Raw genomic sequence first — 17,402 nt, 5'->3', positions numbered from 1 at the left:
CTAACTTGTTTGATCTAAAGATTTTTTATTAATAACATAACCGACAATTTTACTGTCTTAAATTTTTAATAATTGTTAAAGTTTGTTAAACGGTTTATTAAATTTTAAACTTAAATTACCTAAGTTAACGAAATAAATTTAGTTTTTCTATTTATTACTTATCACAGTTTAATTACATAAACAGTTTAAGTAATATTTCAATCCCATTTCTTTTATTTTAATAAACATGTTTAACTTATTATAGTTAATTAAAAAACATAAAGACAGTTTTAGATTAATCTAACACTTAACAACCTGTGAAAATTGACAACTATTTAAGCTATTTTCAGAAGAAGTTTTGTAAAAAAAAAATGTTAAATTTTAGCCACGAAAGTGTGACTTTAAAAAATAACAATAGTTGCGATTAATTAACTTTGTTTGAACTTAAATTATTACTTCCTATAAAAGTTACAACTTTCTAACACTTCAAAGTAATTTTTAGGTAAGTTCTTGAGCTTGTGACAAGTTTAACCGGTATATATTAATTTGAAAGGTATTAAGGTACTTGTGTCTAATTTCTAATACAACTTGTTTGGCGTTTTTGATTGTTCGATTATAGTGAAACAACGATTGTTTTTAAATAGTTTTAAAAATCGAATTAAAGTAAAAAAGGATACCATGAACAAAAATTCACAAAAAGAGCTAGTAATTAAACGATTAGTGTTTCAAGTGCGAGTTTATCTAACTAATTGTACTTGGTACTTTTTCAAATAAATTAAACTTTGTAATATAAACAATAACAACATTATACTTGTCTAAACAAGCTTATTTAAAAAAATAAAGTAATTTTTTGTTTCCTATCGCGCATCAGTTGTATATATATATATTATCATTTTACTTGTATGTAATTATTATTATTTTAAATCACCCGAGTGACGAAATAAGCGATAAACAACAAACGCTCACTTCAACGTTTTCTATATATTATTCAATGCTTTGTTTGACATATATTCTAAAAGATATAAGTCAATTTTCTATTTTTAAGTTGTTATAAACACAACTGGTTTACTAAATTATGCACTGGGTTTTCACCCATTACTAAATTTATATTTAGGTTTTTAACATAATTATTACGCTTTTTGTGAACTGTTTTTTGATCTAGATCTGAATCCGGTCGGGTCCTAAATAAAAAATGTTCGGGTCCGGCCGCATCCTAAACTACATATTATTTGAGTTTGTGACAGATTTTACCATTTAATCATCAGATTTACACATGAACTTGTTCAATGTTTAACTTTTTATTTCTGTTTTCAACAATTTACTTTATTTGTTTTCTTGCTTTTTTACCAATTAGCTGTTAAAAAAAATACTATTTCTGTTAAATTTTGTCTTAACTATTGAAAAAACATCTAAAGTAACAAAAAAATACTTATTTTACTTAATTGTTAAAATATTTACTTTTAATATTTTTTCTTATCAAAACTGTATAGTTAATGTTTCTAGGCCGAATAATTATTTAATTGACAAAATTAGTTTCCCTATGTATTGACGTAAATAAAGTGACCAGCGAAAGTTTCATTCAATAACATATCAATTTTTTTTTTTTTTATTCTTCAATAGTTACTTTGAACTTTATTTTTATTTTTACAGTGCTTAAAATTAAGCCCTTTATAATTTTTTTTCGTCTTAATTAATTTACTGCATAACACTTTTGTACTTTAATTGTCTATTTTATTTTAAGCTAGTGTAATAATAACTAGTTCGCTGTTTAAAATCATTTAATTTTTATAAAAAAAAATTGTATTAAATTTTTTACAGTTTTAAACTTTGATGACGCTAAAAACGTCTAAACTATAGTTTTTATAACATCTGGTTATAAAAATAATATTTAATTTTACGTATATCATAGGTGGATTTTGAGGCAATAAAGAGCCTAGCAACTCCGATCATTTTTCTGTAGTATCAGTCGAATCAAGGTTTGTTAGTCAAAGTTCTTCTTTTTTTTGAACAACAAAAATAAAATACTTTTGATAATGGTATGAATCGATTTATATTCTATATATTTTTTTATTTGAAGTAAAAACTGTTTTCTTTTTTGTAAAAGCTTGTTAACTATTTTTGTAGTATTAAAAAAAGATCTTTTTAATTATTTTAGTAGCTAAACGTTTTATTATATTAATTGTAAAATTTGTCGAAAACGTATTATTTTTATAAAGTTTTTTTAAAAATAAATCATAAATTAAAACCAACGAATTAAGGCAACCAAAATACAAAACTGAAAACATTGTGCTTTAAACAGCTCAAAATTCTGAATTATTTTATTGTTATTTATTTTGTTAGACATATTTGTTGGTAAAAATATTTTATATTCTGAATTTATTTTAAAATCAACCATATTAATTTTGTTACATAAGAATAAAGTAAAACAGTTCCGTTGTTTTTGATATTAAACTGATATTTTGTCTTTGGTATTTTGTCTAACAAAACATGAATTTCAAAAATTTGTAGATTTTTTAATTTTTTTACTAAAATAAAGCTTTGTTTTTGAAACTAAAAGCTTTATTACTAGACACTTATCTTATATTGTTAAAATGCTACAAAAATTAATATTAAACTTTATTAAGTTTACATAAGCTGTTTAAATTATAAGTTCTATTTTTTGTTATATTATTGAAAATATTTAAACTCAAATATATTTGAATTTTCATATTTAATACTTTTATGAATTCGAAGTTTGTAAAATTTACGTTTTGTTTAATCAAAACTTATAAAAGTTAACGTAGTCAAATATTGTCGCATTTTAAACGAGTCGTTAACCAAAAATATAGATAAAAATTATATTATAATCATTATTTTTAAAATATTCAATTTTTTTTTTGTAAAAGTATTACAATAGAGATGTGCAAATTGAATATTTGTTTTCAAAAAATATTGTTTGTATATAACTATGTAAGTATTGGAATGTATGTAAGTATAAAAGTATTACAATAATATCATTTGTAGTTTAATAAGAATTAAACAGTACATGAAAGTATATTAATTTTATAACTTTCAAAACTATTTTCACTAAAACTAACGCTAAATAATCACTAAGAAAAACAATTGGTTTTTTTATAAAAATTAGCCGCTTTAACTTTGTCTGATATTTTAGAGCAAAATATTTATTGAACATTTTTTAAATTTTACTATCACCTTACTGACGTCATAGTAATTAAATCACGCAAACGGTCGCTTATAAACTAACTTCATATGTAGCTGTAGGTATGGTGAAAAATTAATGTGGTCTAGGTAATCATCATCACAACTGTAATTTTTTGACTGTTGTAAAAACGGTTTTTTTTATTGAAAACAATCTTACAATTTTCGTGACAATACATCTAATGCGTTTATTTAAATATAAACACATCGTATTATTTGTTCGATTAAAGTAAGTTTTATACCATAAAAATTTGTATTTAAGCTAAAACTTTTATTAAACTGTTAAAATTAAAGACAAGTATTGTTAACTGCAAAAAGTAGAAATAAAGATCATTACAACTAATAAGAATAGTTTTGTTAGTATAATTGTTTATCTATAATTTATTTACACTTTTGTTTACTTTAGTTTGATATTAGTTAATAAGTGATAAAAAAAGTTTAAAATTTTTAATTGTAAAAAAAAAGTGTCTTAAGAATTTTTGTAGTTTTAGAGCTTTCCCATAGTTTTTATTTATTTTTGTACCGTCAAATATAAAACTGTAAACCTAATAGAAAAAATTCTCATTCATATACCTTCAATATTTTCATTAAGTACACCAGTGTTTATATAGTTAGTCTTTTTAAACTAAAATCTTAAGTAAATTTTTTTTTCTTCTTAATAGTCTTATTAATTATATATTAATCTAAAACAACAGGAATAATAATAAAACTTTTGACTAAAAATTATTAAATTAAATTTAGCCAAATTTTGTCGCATTTCAAATTAATCGTTAACAGAAAATTATTTATTTATGAAATACAGCTTTAATTAATATTTTTATATATACGAACATTGTTTTTTTTTGTAAAAGTATTATAAAACTGTTATACATAGTTTTTTAAAAATTAAACGATACATGATAACATATTAATTTTGTTACTTATAAAACATTTTTAACTGAAACTAAATTTGGTAGTGCTAAATTATGAATAATAATAAAAATAAGTGTTTTTTTATGAAACAATTTGAATAAAAAAAAAAGTTTATATAGTTTAATAGTCTTTCCTAAAAGTTACTATTTTTTTATTGATTTATATTTCGATTAATAAAAACTCAAAACTTGACATTATTAAATTTGAAAAAATTTAAGCGCTGTGCTGACGTAGGAAATAAAATGCGACAAACACTTTATAAACTTTTATGAATATAAACAAGGGCATTATTTCAACTATTGTCAAAAGGGGTCAATACAAGAACGAGTTTGATTTTGAAGCTGTTGGAAAAACAGTTATTAATAAAATAATATGCAGCCAGTGAAACTGAATATTTGTTCACTGTTTCCAATATTTTAACTTTTATTTTTATTGGAGTTTTATATAAAGTTATTGTATACTAAAATGCAAAAATATTATTTATTACATATTATACTTCTATTCAACTAAAAGTATTTTTGAAAAAAAAAACATAGCATATATTATTAACAACTTAGCTATTGTTACAAACACAAAAAATATTTGTTTGAAGTTAAATGGGCTAAATAATGCAATTTTAAATAAACTAAAAATTAAATAAAATGCTTTAAATAACAAATTAGTTAAAAAACCTCATTTATAATTCATTAAAAAAGTGTATTATTTACTTTAAACTTGAAAAGAGTTTTTGTTAATAGTCGAAAAACTTTTTTCTGATAATTGTTTTTCATTATTTTATACAAGTTTTATGCAACATTACAGTTCGTTTAAAACTCAATTATATTGGTATATAAATATTTATTCAACTTACTTAGTTATTAAAAAAGTTATACTTGTCACTTTTTCTAAACAAACTTAAATTTTCCATTGACATATAGTTTTGGTATACATAGACAAATTTGATGTCAGTTATTTAAAAAGTAACATTAGCTTAAACTGCGACAACTTTTAATTTAAAATGCGACAACTTTTGATTTAAAATGCGACAACTTTATATTTAAACTGCGACAACTTTTAATTTAAACTGCGACAAATTTTTATTTAAGATGCGACAATTTTATTGTGTTTTAGTTTTAATTTGTCGCACATTAGTTTTATAATAACTTATTTTAATTTAGTTATGGAAGATTTAAGCAATAAGTTTCTTTACATTGTTATATTTATAAATATACCAGGAAAGTATAACAATCCAATAATGTTACAACTATTATAAGTAGTTTTTAATGATGTTTCACTTTATTAACCAATAACATCAAAAATAAACTGATTAAAAAGTATAAGCTTTGAGTATATTAGTTACAGTTGTATCATAATTTTTAGAAAAAAACTTAAATTTGAGGATTTTAAACTATTGTTGATTAAAACTTAAATACAATTATTTATTTGTTATATGCTTAAGGTTTAGCTACAACTATTTTCTTAATGCTTTTTTAAAATAGTATTATTTAATTATTGCATTAATGGATATATACTTATTGAAAACTTTAACTATTTTTCTTTCGGCTTGATTAGTACTAAATAAAAACAAGCAATATATAGTTTTGCACAGCTAACTTAGAGAACTTTAAATCTTTTTTACATTAAAAATATATCTTTAAATGTTTATACATATTTATTTAAACTATAATCTCTATAATATGTTTGAAAAGTATTTTTGCTAAACACGGTATTTTCACATTTTTAAACTTTTTAATTCATACCGACAGCATTTGACTGTTTCAAAATAGAATAAAACTTTGTAAAAAAGAATTATATCAAAGTTAATTGTAGATTATCTATTTTGTTAAAACTTCAAGCAAAAACCAATTTATACAATATAAATCAAGACAAATGATTATCTAAATAAAAGAAAATGGGTACTATTTTAGTAACTATTAAGTAAATCATACAACTTGAAAATTACAACTGTAAGTTGAGGGCTATAAAATTCTCAAATGAATTAATCTTTGTTATACATACAAACTTATAGTTTAAAAACTTTAGTATAAGTTGCTTGCATTAAGAGTATAAGTTATTCAAATAAAGTTGTATTAAAGATAAAAATTCTGTAAAAAGTTTAATGTTTTTGTAAGGCCTTGCGACCTTATTTTATGTTTAGATATAAATTAGTTTTGAAATACTTAAAAAGAGTAAAACAGTTTTAATTTCCTAGTTTTCTTTTGTTTCCTTTTAGTCGAGTACTAAAACAAACACAATTTTACCACTAATATCTAACTTCTAGATTTATATAGTTTTAACAAAAAATAAAATTTATAATCGTAATGTACTTTAATTTTATGAAGGTAGCTTTTGAAACTTACAAGTTAACTAAATATTAATTTTAAACTTTTTTGAAATTCAAGTTTGGTACGAAAATAAGGATTAATAAATTTGAGTTAAACACATTTAAAAACTATGATGAATTAAAAAATCAACACAAAGACTTTAAACATTTAGCAGGTTTGTTTTATTTTAATAAACTTTTAGCTACATAGTTTATGCATACAGTTCGTAATGAAGTATTTTAATCGTAAGTTTGTGTGCGTTATACAAAGATTTTAATATTTAAAGTCTTATAGCCCTTAACTTTTTGTTGTTTATTTAATTATAATACACTTAAGTATTGCTAAACTGTAAGTCTCACATTTAGAAAATAATTTGTCTTGAAATGTGTTGTAGAGTATATACATATATACTCAATATACTAACTTTTAAGTTTAAATTTTTAAAGCAATTAGAAAAATTGATAAAACTTTTTCTTAATATAAAGAAATTTTATTAAAAAAAATATTGCAAATAACTAGACATATTTAAGAACGTTTTTTCGGGTATTAAATATTTACCATATTAAAACAATAATTATTAAGATTATTTATTTTAGCAGAATATTACCGATATATGTGTATTAAAATTCTCTAAAGCCTAATTAATTGACACAGGCTGAACAAAAATAGCTATATTTTCTGTAAAAAATAGAACTAAATGGTATGTTTTATATATCAATAGTAAAAAAATTTCACCTTATTTATCAGTTAAATACAAATTGATATTATAAATAAACTAAACAAATACCAACTGTTGAGTCATTACTGATGTTTTGATGACAACCTTAGTAAACGTCTACAGATAGCAACATTGAATTATATTTAACAGGTTACTTGTATTATATAATGAGTTGTAATTTACAGTATTGAAAGTAAAAACAATAGTTTCCTTAAAATAAACCTAATAAAACCTTTGTGTTTAACTTTGATTAAAATGAGAGATTTGAAAATTTTTTAAAATGATTGTAGTAAAAGAAAAATTCATATCTACATATAGCTATACAGATGTTAAATGTTTTGTGCTTTTTGTTTTCGTTTTCTGTTCTATGTTTTTTAAGACTTATAATATAAAATTAAAGGACGGTTTCTCCTAAAATACTTCTAAAAAAACTTAGTTTTTATAAAAAAGTATGTGCTCAAGTAAAGTAGGATTTTTTTTATGTAAAAAGCAAAATTATTATTTTTTATATATTAAAAAAATAGTTGAGTGTAAACTTTAAAGTAATATAACCAATGCCTAATTAATCATACAATTGTGATTTTTTGTTAAGTAGCTAAGCTTATAGTTATATAAAACAAATTTCACATTAAATTATAATTTGTTTAGATTTTTTTAATTACAGCACAGTTATATCATTTTTATAGTTTACTAGTATTACTATCGACAAGTGTTTCCTAATAATCATATTAATTAATTAATTATAAGAAATTTTTTTTTTTAATTTTTAGATAAAAGTTTTCTCGTTTTAAAATTCTTATTGTTGTTCTGTTTTATTTCGCATTTCTTGAGAAGTAAGTTTCAACTTATAAAATCACCATTATTTCCATTCCACATAGACAGTTTTTATTTGTAAGCAACTTAAATGTTAAAAAGTCTTTTCTTGAAGTAATTGCCATAATTAATAAAAATCTATAAATTATTAAAAACTAACTGTTTTGTGTTATATTACTTAAATTAGTTGTTTTTCAAGTTAACTTAATACATCTAAGTTTAAAATATTAGAGTTGTTTTAGATTTTTTATTAACAATATGTTTGCTTTTTTTAATTTTATCGCATCATTTTGTCCCTGGTTTCGTAATAATTTAAAACTTTTTTATGCTCTTTAGCGCTACAAATTTTAAACAAATCAGTGACGCATTGGTGGAATATTCAGCAGTCCACATAGACAGCTTTTATTTGTAAGCAACTTGAATGCTAAACAAAAATAGTCTTTCTTCAGTATAGTCTTTTTAACTCAATTCTATCTACAAAATGAGGTCAGTGTTAAATCTAATCAACTTATTGTTCTCTATATGGATTTAGTAAAAATTTTTCATGTGTAAGAATAAATATTTACTGTGATACTGACTATATTATGTGTTTGTATTGAGGTTTAGTTCTCAGCAAATAAATCTTCTCAAAATATCATTTAAAATTATAAATAAGTATTATTTTGTATTTCAAAATAACTTTATAATTAAAGGTTTTTTTAGTATTTATTAGTTCTTACATCATGACTACCATGTGTTAGTTGTAACAATTAATGATACTTAAACATAACATTAAATTTCAAAACTTATGTTTATTAAAAGAATAGTTTATGTTTCTGTATAAGCAATTTAATACTTTTATATATTTTCATTATGATTCTTTTATAGTATTGTTATTTGATCAATTTCCCATATGGCATCAGGAATTATAATAATTTGTTTTAAGTTACTCTTGATTATTAAGCTGTATTAATTTACCTTGCTACATTTTTCAGGCTATTTATAATAACTTAGTTTCTATAATTTAAGAACTGTGTTTTTATAAAGCTCTTTTGTTGCTTTATGGTATGTTAAGACACAAATTAATTATTAATCATTCAAGTTTCTTATAAACTCTTGCCATTTCAGCCTTTGGACCTTGTTCAGCTACTACATTTCAATTTTAGGTGGTTATGATGTCTTTCAAACTAATTTTTGCTAACTTTTTGCACACTGTTGCATTTTAATGAAGAACAAATATTTTGTTGTAAATTATATAAAGTTAATTAATAAGAATTGCATGTATTCTCTAAGTTTAATTAATTAAAAAGAGGTAATATAAGAAGTTATCTTATAAAACTAAAAGGAATTTGCTATAATTATAAGATAGGAAGATAATGCAGTTTTGTTTACATACTTTAATATACATATAATCCCTAATCTTTATTGTTTTCTTTTAAACATTTATCATGATGATAAATAATGAAAAGGTTCAGATAAAAGTCTAATAAATTATTTTAGATTTGAGAAAACTATTTAATATTTATAAGATGGTTGCTACAAATTCAAGATACTCCTTCTATTCAAGTTAACACAAGATAGTTTAATATTAAAAAAAAACTTTAGTTTACATTGGCAAACTCAGGCTATATATTAGCATAGCTTTTTAAATCAGTCTTGTTTAGATTTTTGTTAAAACTAAGACTTTTTATTCTTAAGGTTATCTTATTTAACCAAAATGCTATGTCTGTTTAAAATAATAACAATTTTTGTATAGCTTCTTTAAGGGTGAATAAAACATAATTTATTTTTTGATATTTAATTTTAAAATTACACACAAATTCTGGTTAGTTTGATATAAGACTTTTATACATCAAAGAGTAGCCATCCTGCTTAAAGTTACTATACTCCATATTCTTACTAATAATAATTTATTTTTCTTCACATCCATATATATTCAGAACAATTAAAAACTATTATACTATGTTTCAAATTCATTTCATAATAAGCCTTGTTCTTCTTAGTTTTCGAATTATATTTATGTCAGTATAAATATTAACTATTATTTTTTGAAAAACAAACCAAGCTCAAATACCCATTCTTAACTTGAAGACCTTTGAATTTTATAAAATTATATCTTAATCTAATGTCACATTATGCTGATTTATTGAGATATTAAATATGTATGTGAACAAAACAATTTATATTCATTATTTTTCCCTGCAACATAGTTTATTGTTTTATTGTAAAAATTATATATTTAAGTTAAAAACTAATAAATATAGAATAGTATTTTTATGAGTTTTTTACTTATTTAACTATACAGTTAAGAAAAAATAAATAGGACACAGTAATCTATTCTATTTGAATAAGATCTACAATTTGAAAATCCGCTCTGCGGTGAAACTGAGTAATTGTTTATTCTCAAAAAAAAAATATTTTTTTGATTTATTAGCTTAGTTTTTAATTAAATATTTCATGAAAATAGTAACTAGTTTGAAACACTAACAGCAATGTGAGACCTTACTTCAAAGCTAGCCTGATGCCTCACTAGTGATCATGTTCTCTCTGGATCCTCAGAAGTACAACCAATTCAAGGCTAAGTCAGGTAAGAATATTGATATATTTTTGATATCTTTCTCTGATGTAGATAATTTTTTGTGTTTTTTATGAAAAATTTAGTTTGTCAGGGTTGCCACACACTGAAGATAATTCAATTCACTGTTCAAAATTTTTGTAAGTCTCAATAAAACTGAGCTAGTTAAAAATTTTAAATAAACTTAGGATTATTCAGGCCATTTGAAAAATAAGTTAGGATATAATTCTTGAAGTTTTTTCTAGATATATAAAGAGATTTGTTTTTAGTTTCATATCTTGATATTTAGTGGCAAATTTGTTCAAATACTTGCTTTTTATATTTTCAAAAGTTAATTTAAATTGATAAAATACTAAGATTGATTATCATGACTCAAGGTCTTTGTAAGGTCACATAAGACAGTTTTTTGACTCTCTGGTTATTGGTTACATGACAATTCAAATTCCGACAAATCAAATTCTTAAAAAAATATTTAAATGACTAAGTCTAAATAAGCAATACAAATTTGAGGAAAATGAAAATTACATATGTATATCTCATTAATATCTACAAACCACTTTTTTCTTTTTTTAAAATCTATAATACTTTTCAAGATATTTTAAAATTACTAAAAATAACTATGTTTTTTACTTTATTTAAGCCATATCTCTAAAAATGTTTAATTTTTTGCAAAAAGAAAAAAATGGCTTGTAGATTTTAATATGACTTACATATGTATTTTTACATTTGTCAAATATACATTACCTTTTTTTGTGGCTGTTTAAATTTCTTTTCAAAAATTTGAATTGTTGGAATTTCGTGCACCCCTGGTTATTGGACACCTAAAGTATTAAAATATTTTGGATTGGTATTGGTTTTTAAAACTTTAAACATAACTTTTAATAATGCTATGAAAAAATGTTAATTTCTGCAGAAAATGTGAATTAATCAATTAGGATATCAAACTTGTTAAATTGTAATATATTTGATAATAGTTTTAGTTATATCTTTGATGCCACAAAGCTGACAATAAATCCCATTAGTATTGCTACCAATAAAGTAATTCCAATAATTAGACTTATTTTGATTGTTTTTAATGTTCAAATGCAATAATTTATTGCAGTTAAAAGTATATGCATACAACTATTTTAATTTTAATTAGCTGCAAACAGTTTTTGTATTCTATATAATTCTGTACATGAAAGATATCTGCAGAAAATTAGCTTTGAAAGAAAATAACTCTGAAGTTTTGGTTATTAATTTCCCAAAAAATAATCAAAATTGATTGATTACAGATCACATTTAAAAAGTTTTGATATTCATTCTGTTAGTGTTTATTAATATGTACATATACTTTTAAGTATATAACTTTTGTCAATTTTATATATATATATTTTTTTTTGGTAGTAATATTAAGCTCTTTATTTTCTGCTGTAAATATGTTTTTTCAATGTATGAGGTGAAACAAAAGTTTATATTCAATAATCTTAAATTAAAATTATGGTATAAAAAAGTTGTCATTAAAAAAAATCTAGTTACATAAGTTCTATAATAAATCTATTAATAAATAAGCTGTTATTAATAAATATGTTACATTATAGTTTATTTATACATTTAATAAGTATGTTAAGCATGTATCTTTATTTTAATTTGAAATCTATTTTAAACATGTAAAAATAGTTAACAAGTTATTTAAATATAGCTATTAAGTAAATATTAATAATCATTATTTTTAGAGGTGAAGTTACACCTAATTATATATAAAGGCTGTTTAAAAGTTTTAATTGTTAATAAAGTTAATTTATAAAGTATACTTACTTATAAACTTATAATTATGTACCTTAAATGCTAAAGGGGCATATTTTATTAACTTACTAATAATTTTACCACAGGCTTCCCCATGTTCCCAGCAGTTTCTATGAGGAGCTTGCCAGTATTGTGAAGAAGTCAAATAAAACCATCAAAAGTGTGGAGAACAAATCTTAAAGTTTCATGATGGCTCCCCTTGGTTGTTGCTGTACCAAGGCTGATAAATTTCCCTGATCCGCGATGCACTAGGTAAATAGTTTATATATATATATATATCAATGTGAATCTAAGGGCATAGGGGACCGCCTTGATTTTCACAAATGGAGCTTATTTTACCAAGTTTTTTCTGAGCTATCAGACAATTTTAACCGCTTAAAAATTTCAGATTGTTATCAGTAATATTTCAAATATAAGCAATCAAAGTTAGTGACCCTAATATGTTCCTAATGGAAGGCACAAATTAAAAAGGCAAAAAGAAAAAAGACTAATTCATTTAAAACCTATTTCTCCTTCATTTTTTAACCCACCTTCTTTAAATTTTCACAGAAAGTCCATTGTTAGATTTTAAAATATTTAAAGCAGAAACTTTTTTAGTTTAAAAATTAAATTTTATTAAAAAAGAATCCTTTTTTTTTGAATTTTTATATCTAAATTTTTTTGGAATATTTTTTCAAATTTTCACATTAAATTTTTTGAGTTATAAAAAGAACGTTTTCTGAAAGTTTTGAGTATTAAAAACAAATAGAAAATATTTTATTAGTGACATTAAATAGTTTTTACTTTTGGTCTCAAGCTCAATAAATGAAGAAGAAGACATATTTTAACAATTTTTAAATTTCTGAGAAAATTGACCCCAAAAGTTTAGGGTCTTATATTTGTATCGGAAATTTTTTACAAAAATTACAATATCTCAAAAATTAAATAAGATTTTTCAATTCTTTAAAAACTAGCTTGTACTTGAAGCTTTCATGTATAAGTCTTATGTTATTTTTAGGATAGATAAAATGTTGACCTCATATGCCCTTAAATTATTTTTAGAAATTTTAAATTAGATAGATTTACATAAAAAGATATTTTTGTATATTATAAGTTTTTAGTGCTGTTAATGAAACTTTTTAATCATATAGTTTTTAAAATATGTTTTAGAGAGCTTTTCCCTTAGCTTTTAATTATTTTTTATATTTTAAAAAGCGTAATTTGTACTTGATATGTGTGATTATAATTAACATTTTTCAAGGCTAAACATATGTGTTTCAACTTATTAAGGTGTATTAAAGTGAGTTTTTCTAATTATTATCTTAATTTTCTCAAGTTTTCAAAACCATCTTCACTAATCTAAAAAAAGTTTTTGATGTATTAATTAAGTATTCATAGTAATATTATTACTTTTAATTAGTTAAACAAATATTAATTACAATTAAAACAGCATCAAGTATTCTACACTGAATTTATTAACTCATTGCAGATACCAAGTTCCAGTCTACAGCTAGGCGATCAACTTCAATTACGATGTCGGAATATCTCAATGTCAAGTCCAAGGATTGTCCTATAATTTATTAAATAAACAATTGTGATTTTTTTTGTGTTCCTTTGCTTTATTAAATAAACAGTACTCGACAACTTTTTATGTTTTGTATAAGTTTTTGAGCATGTATTTTATAGAAAGTTTTTGGTCTTAAATGAATACAGAACTCCCTCCAGCTAACTTTATTTTTTTAATGAATTATTTTTAACTAAAATTTAATTACTGAGATAAGAATTTCAGATGCCCATTTTTGTAAGTAATGCCCTATTAGAAGAATTAAGTAAATAGTTGCTCTCAATACTTTATTTTTTAAATTTTTACCATCTTATAATTGCCCCTTTTAAAACCATTTATAAAACTTTTCCTTGGAAAATCTAGAACTTGTAAAATTTTGAATAAAACCTGGAATTTTGAACAGAAATCACTGAAAAACCTGGAATTAAATAACCTTATACATCTTAAGTAGTAAACTATTGTTTTGATACGTAAAGTCCACCATAAAGATAAAATTTTTCTAATTACCAAATTTTTTATTACAAAACACATCTAAAGTAGATTTACAGTATGTTTTAATGTTGTCCTACTATTAAAAAAATAGACTCCATTATCTAAATTAAGTTCAGAAAACTGGAAGAAGTCTTTCAAAACCAGTTGCCATTCTGCTTAGAGCTTACTATTGAATATTTGGTGTTTCCTTAAATGGGCAGTTATAGTTAATATTGAGATGATTAGATATATATCAAGTACAAATATAATTAAACTCTTTAATGAAGAACTAATGTATTTAATATACTGGCGCACTACAATACAGTTTATGATGTTTTTGAAATTTTATAACAAAGTTTTTTAAAGTGTGCCATGTTGCCCCTTGAGGGCCATTTCAGATATTTTGAACTTGATGACAAAACTAATAAAAAGTTCTTAAGCGTATTCAATGGTAGTTTTAAAGTTACACTATATATTCAATAAATATGAAACTTACAATAGTTTTTCTGCAGTTCATAAAAAATAGGAAATAAAAGATCTTACAGCAGTTTTGAAGGGGGCCATCGCTTTTTTAATTTCTTCGGTAGGAGCCTTATGAAAAAAGTTTGGGAAACACTATTCTATAAGGTTCAAAAACTTTTTAATATAATGGAAAACATACACAAGAGGATTATAAATGTCAATTAATACATTAAATAAACGGATGGCTGGAGTTATATGATTACTCTTAAAATGCAGTCTTTGGAGCATATTTTTGTATATATATTGCTATATGTTTATGTAGTTTTGTACTGATAAGCTATAGTGATTTTTAACTCTTTAGTTAGGGTTATACTAGGCAATGGTACATTTATGGGTAAGGTTTGAAAATAAGGTTCATTAAGTTAAAATAGTACATTGATAAACTAACTAAAAATAAATACATTTATTTAAAGTAATCCTTACAAATATTTTGAAGCTTTCCAATTAAAATAACAATTCATCTCTTAGTCTGATATATCATTTCATAAATAAAATATGTTGTTTCAAAGAAAACTTAGGATTTATTAGGAAAGGATAAACTTTATATCCAGTCAGTCAAAACTTTTTCTTGGCAGGGTTGGTTTAAAAAAATAGTTTGCTGGGTAATTTTGGAAAATGTGCTATACAAATTAAACAATTTAAAAATAAAACTGCAACGAAACAATCTTTTAATAAGTTCTACTGTGTGTTTGATTAAATTTTTAAGTTTATGTTAAAAAAAGCTCAACTCAATTAGTTTTTTAAGTTGAAAGCTACATGGCTGACCAGAGATCTCTTATCAGATACGCCACAGATCAAGCTGAAAAATATCTTGTCTTTTATAAAGTAAATCTTAATTAAAACCGATTTAAAAATACATAACCAAAGACTTAAAATACTTTATTTTATTCAAAATAATAATTAGATCCTTAAAAAAGATGAGTTTCGAAAGCAAGTATTTAGAATATAACACTAGCAAAATGCACTTTTTAGTGATGATACACTTTCTTATTAAGATCATGTTTATATCAAGTTTACTAACTTCTGAAAAACTTTTTGGCAAATCTGGTTACGACCAGCAGGTAGGGTCCATATCTTTGTTATATTTCATGTTTTACTTTGTTTAAACGATATTAAAAGTATAATGTTTTATGATTGAATAACTTGTTCATAGTGTTGTAAAGAGATAAATTTTGAGAAGTAGTTTTTTATTAAATCAGGTGTCGTTTATTTAAACTTTTACTACAACTAACTTTTGCTATCGCAGTTTCTTATAGAGGTAGATGCTACAAATACTTATTACAATGATTCAACTAGCTTTAGGCGAGGTGTAATGGTTACATTTAGTAAAGCATCCACGTGTACTATTGAAAATTAACGATGATGTTTTTTTGGTAATTATAAGATTTATAAAAAACTTACTATTGTGCTGCATCTTTTAAAGCAAGCGTTAGTGTTTAGAGAAGGTGTAATTAATTAATAGAATTTTTAAAAAGGGTGATGAAATGCTGCCGCTTATCCAATTAGTTGTAAATAACGTACTTCATTAAATGTAATCATCCATGTAAAGTAACATTGTAGTATAAAATAACTAAACTATACTTTCTAAAACAAAAAAAAAACAATTTATTTTATTCTGTGGTAAAAATTGACGAAAAAAAAGTATAAACATTGAAGTCTGGTAGTCCTAAAGTAATTGTGTATCAAAGCTAAAGTTGTAGAATGTGTAAGGAAAAAAAGAAACCATCAGTGCTAGACAAGACGTTAAAAGGTATCCGTGGAGTAAAAACAAAAAATAAAAAAGTTCTTCGTGCACGGGACCAAATATAACAAAAGGGTTGATCATGCCAATTCGATCATCAGACCACAAGTTTCGGTAGACTGAGACCGGTTTCGTCCTAATAAGGACGAAACCGGTCTCAGTCTACCGAAACTTGTGGTCTGATGATCGAATTGGCATGATCAACCCTTTTGTTAAATTTGAGCTTGTCTCACGGCAAACGAAAGTCCGGACTTGTTTTGCAGACTTTCGCCGATTTTGTTGATGGGACCAAATATATTGAGCATCTTTTATATCTTTCAATAAACTGTAATCTTACATTAGGCTATTTGGTATTCTATGTTGACATCCCAAACCTTCGTTTAGCTTGGAATGAGAAAACAATCACAAAAAGCAATATAATATTTTTATGATAGTTTTTTAGTTGTGCATATAGGAAACACAATAAAGAAAAACAATACAACTTTTCATCATAGTTTAGTAGCTTCTATAAAAAACAAGAAAAGCAACACAACATTTTTAACAAAGTTTTCTAGCTGCTGAATGAATGAAAAACAATAACAAAGAGTAATATAACATTTTTCTCATAGTTTTCTAGCTGCTTTATAAATTAAAATCAACAACGAAAATCAGTATAACAACTTTATCTTATTTTTCTAGATGATGTATAATAGAAAAACAATAACAAAAAACAGTATAAAATTTTTATAATAGTTTTCTAGCTATTGAATAAAAAAAAATAATAACGAAAAGCAGTATAACGTTCTTATTTCAGTTTTTCAGCTATTTATAAAAAAAAACAACGTTGAAAATAACTATAACATTTTATCATAGATTTCTAGCTG

The 17,402-nt window shown here is 23.3% G+C and overlaps 1 long non-coding RNA gene across 1 annotated transcript; it reads left to right on the top strand.

The window, feature by feature from the left end:
* The first annotated feature begins 10,390 nt into the window (after positions 1–10,390).
* LOC145849186 (uncharacterized) lies at positions 10,391–13,812 on the top strand. Its single transcript, XR_014372331.1, has 3 exons — positions 10,391–10,489; positions 12,349–12,514; positions 13,731–13,812. It is a non-coding gene; the product is annotated as an uncharacterized LOC145849186 (long non-coding RNA).
* Positions 13,813–17,402: the final 3,590 nt, after the last annotated feature.

Source organism: Thalia democratica, chromosome 1, assembly GCF_965202585.1.
Source record: "Thalia democratica chromosome 1, ktThaDemo2.hap1.1, whole genome shotgun sequence".
NCBI lineage: Eukaryota > Metazoa > Chordata > Thaliacea > Salpida > Salpidae > Thalia > Thalia democratica.
The sequence above is the reverse complement of the archived record's forward strand: the minus strand, read 5'-3'. Positions and strand labels throughout refer to the sequence as shown.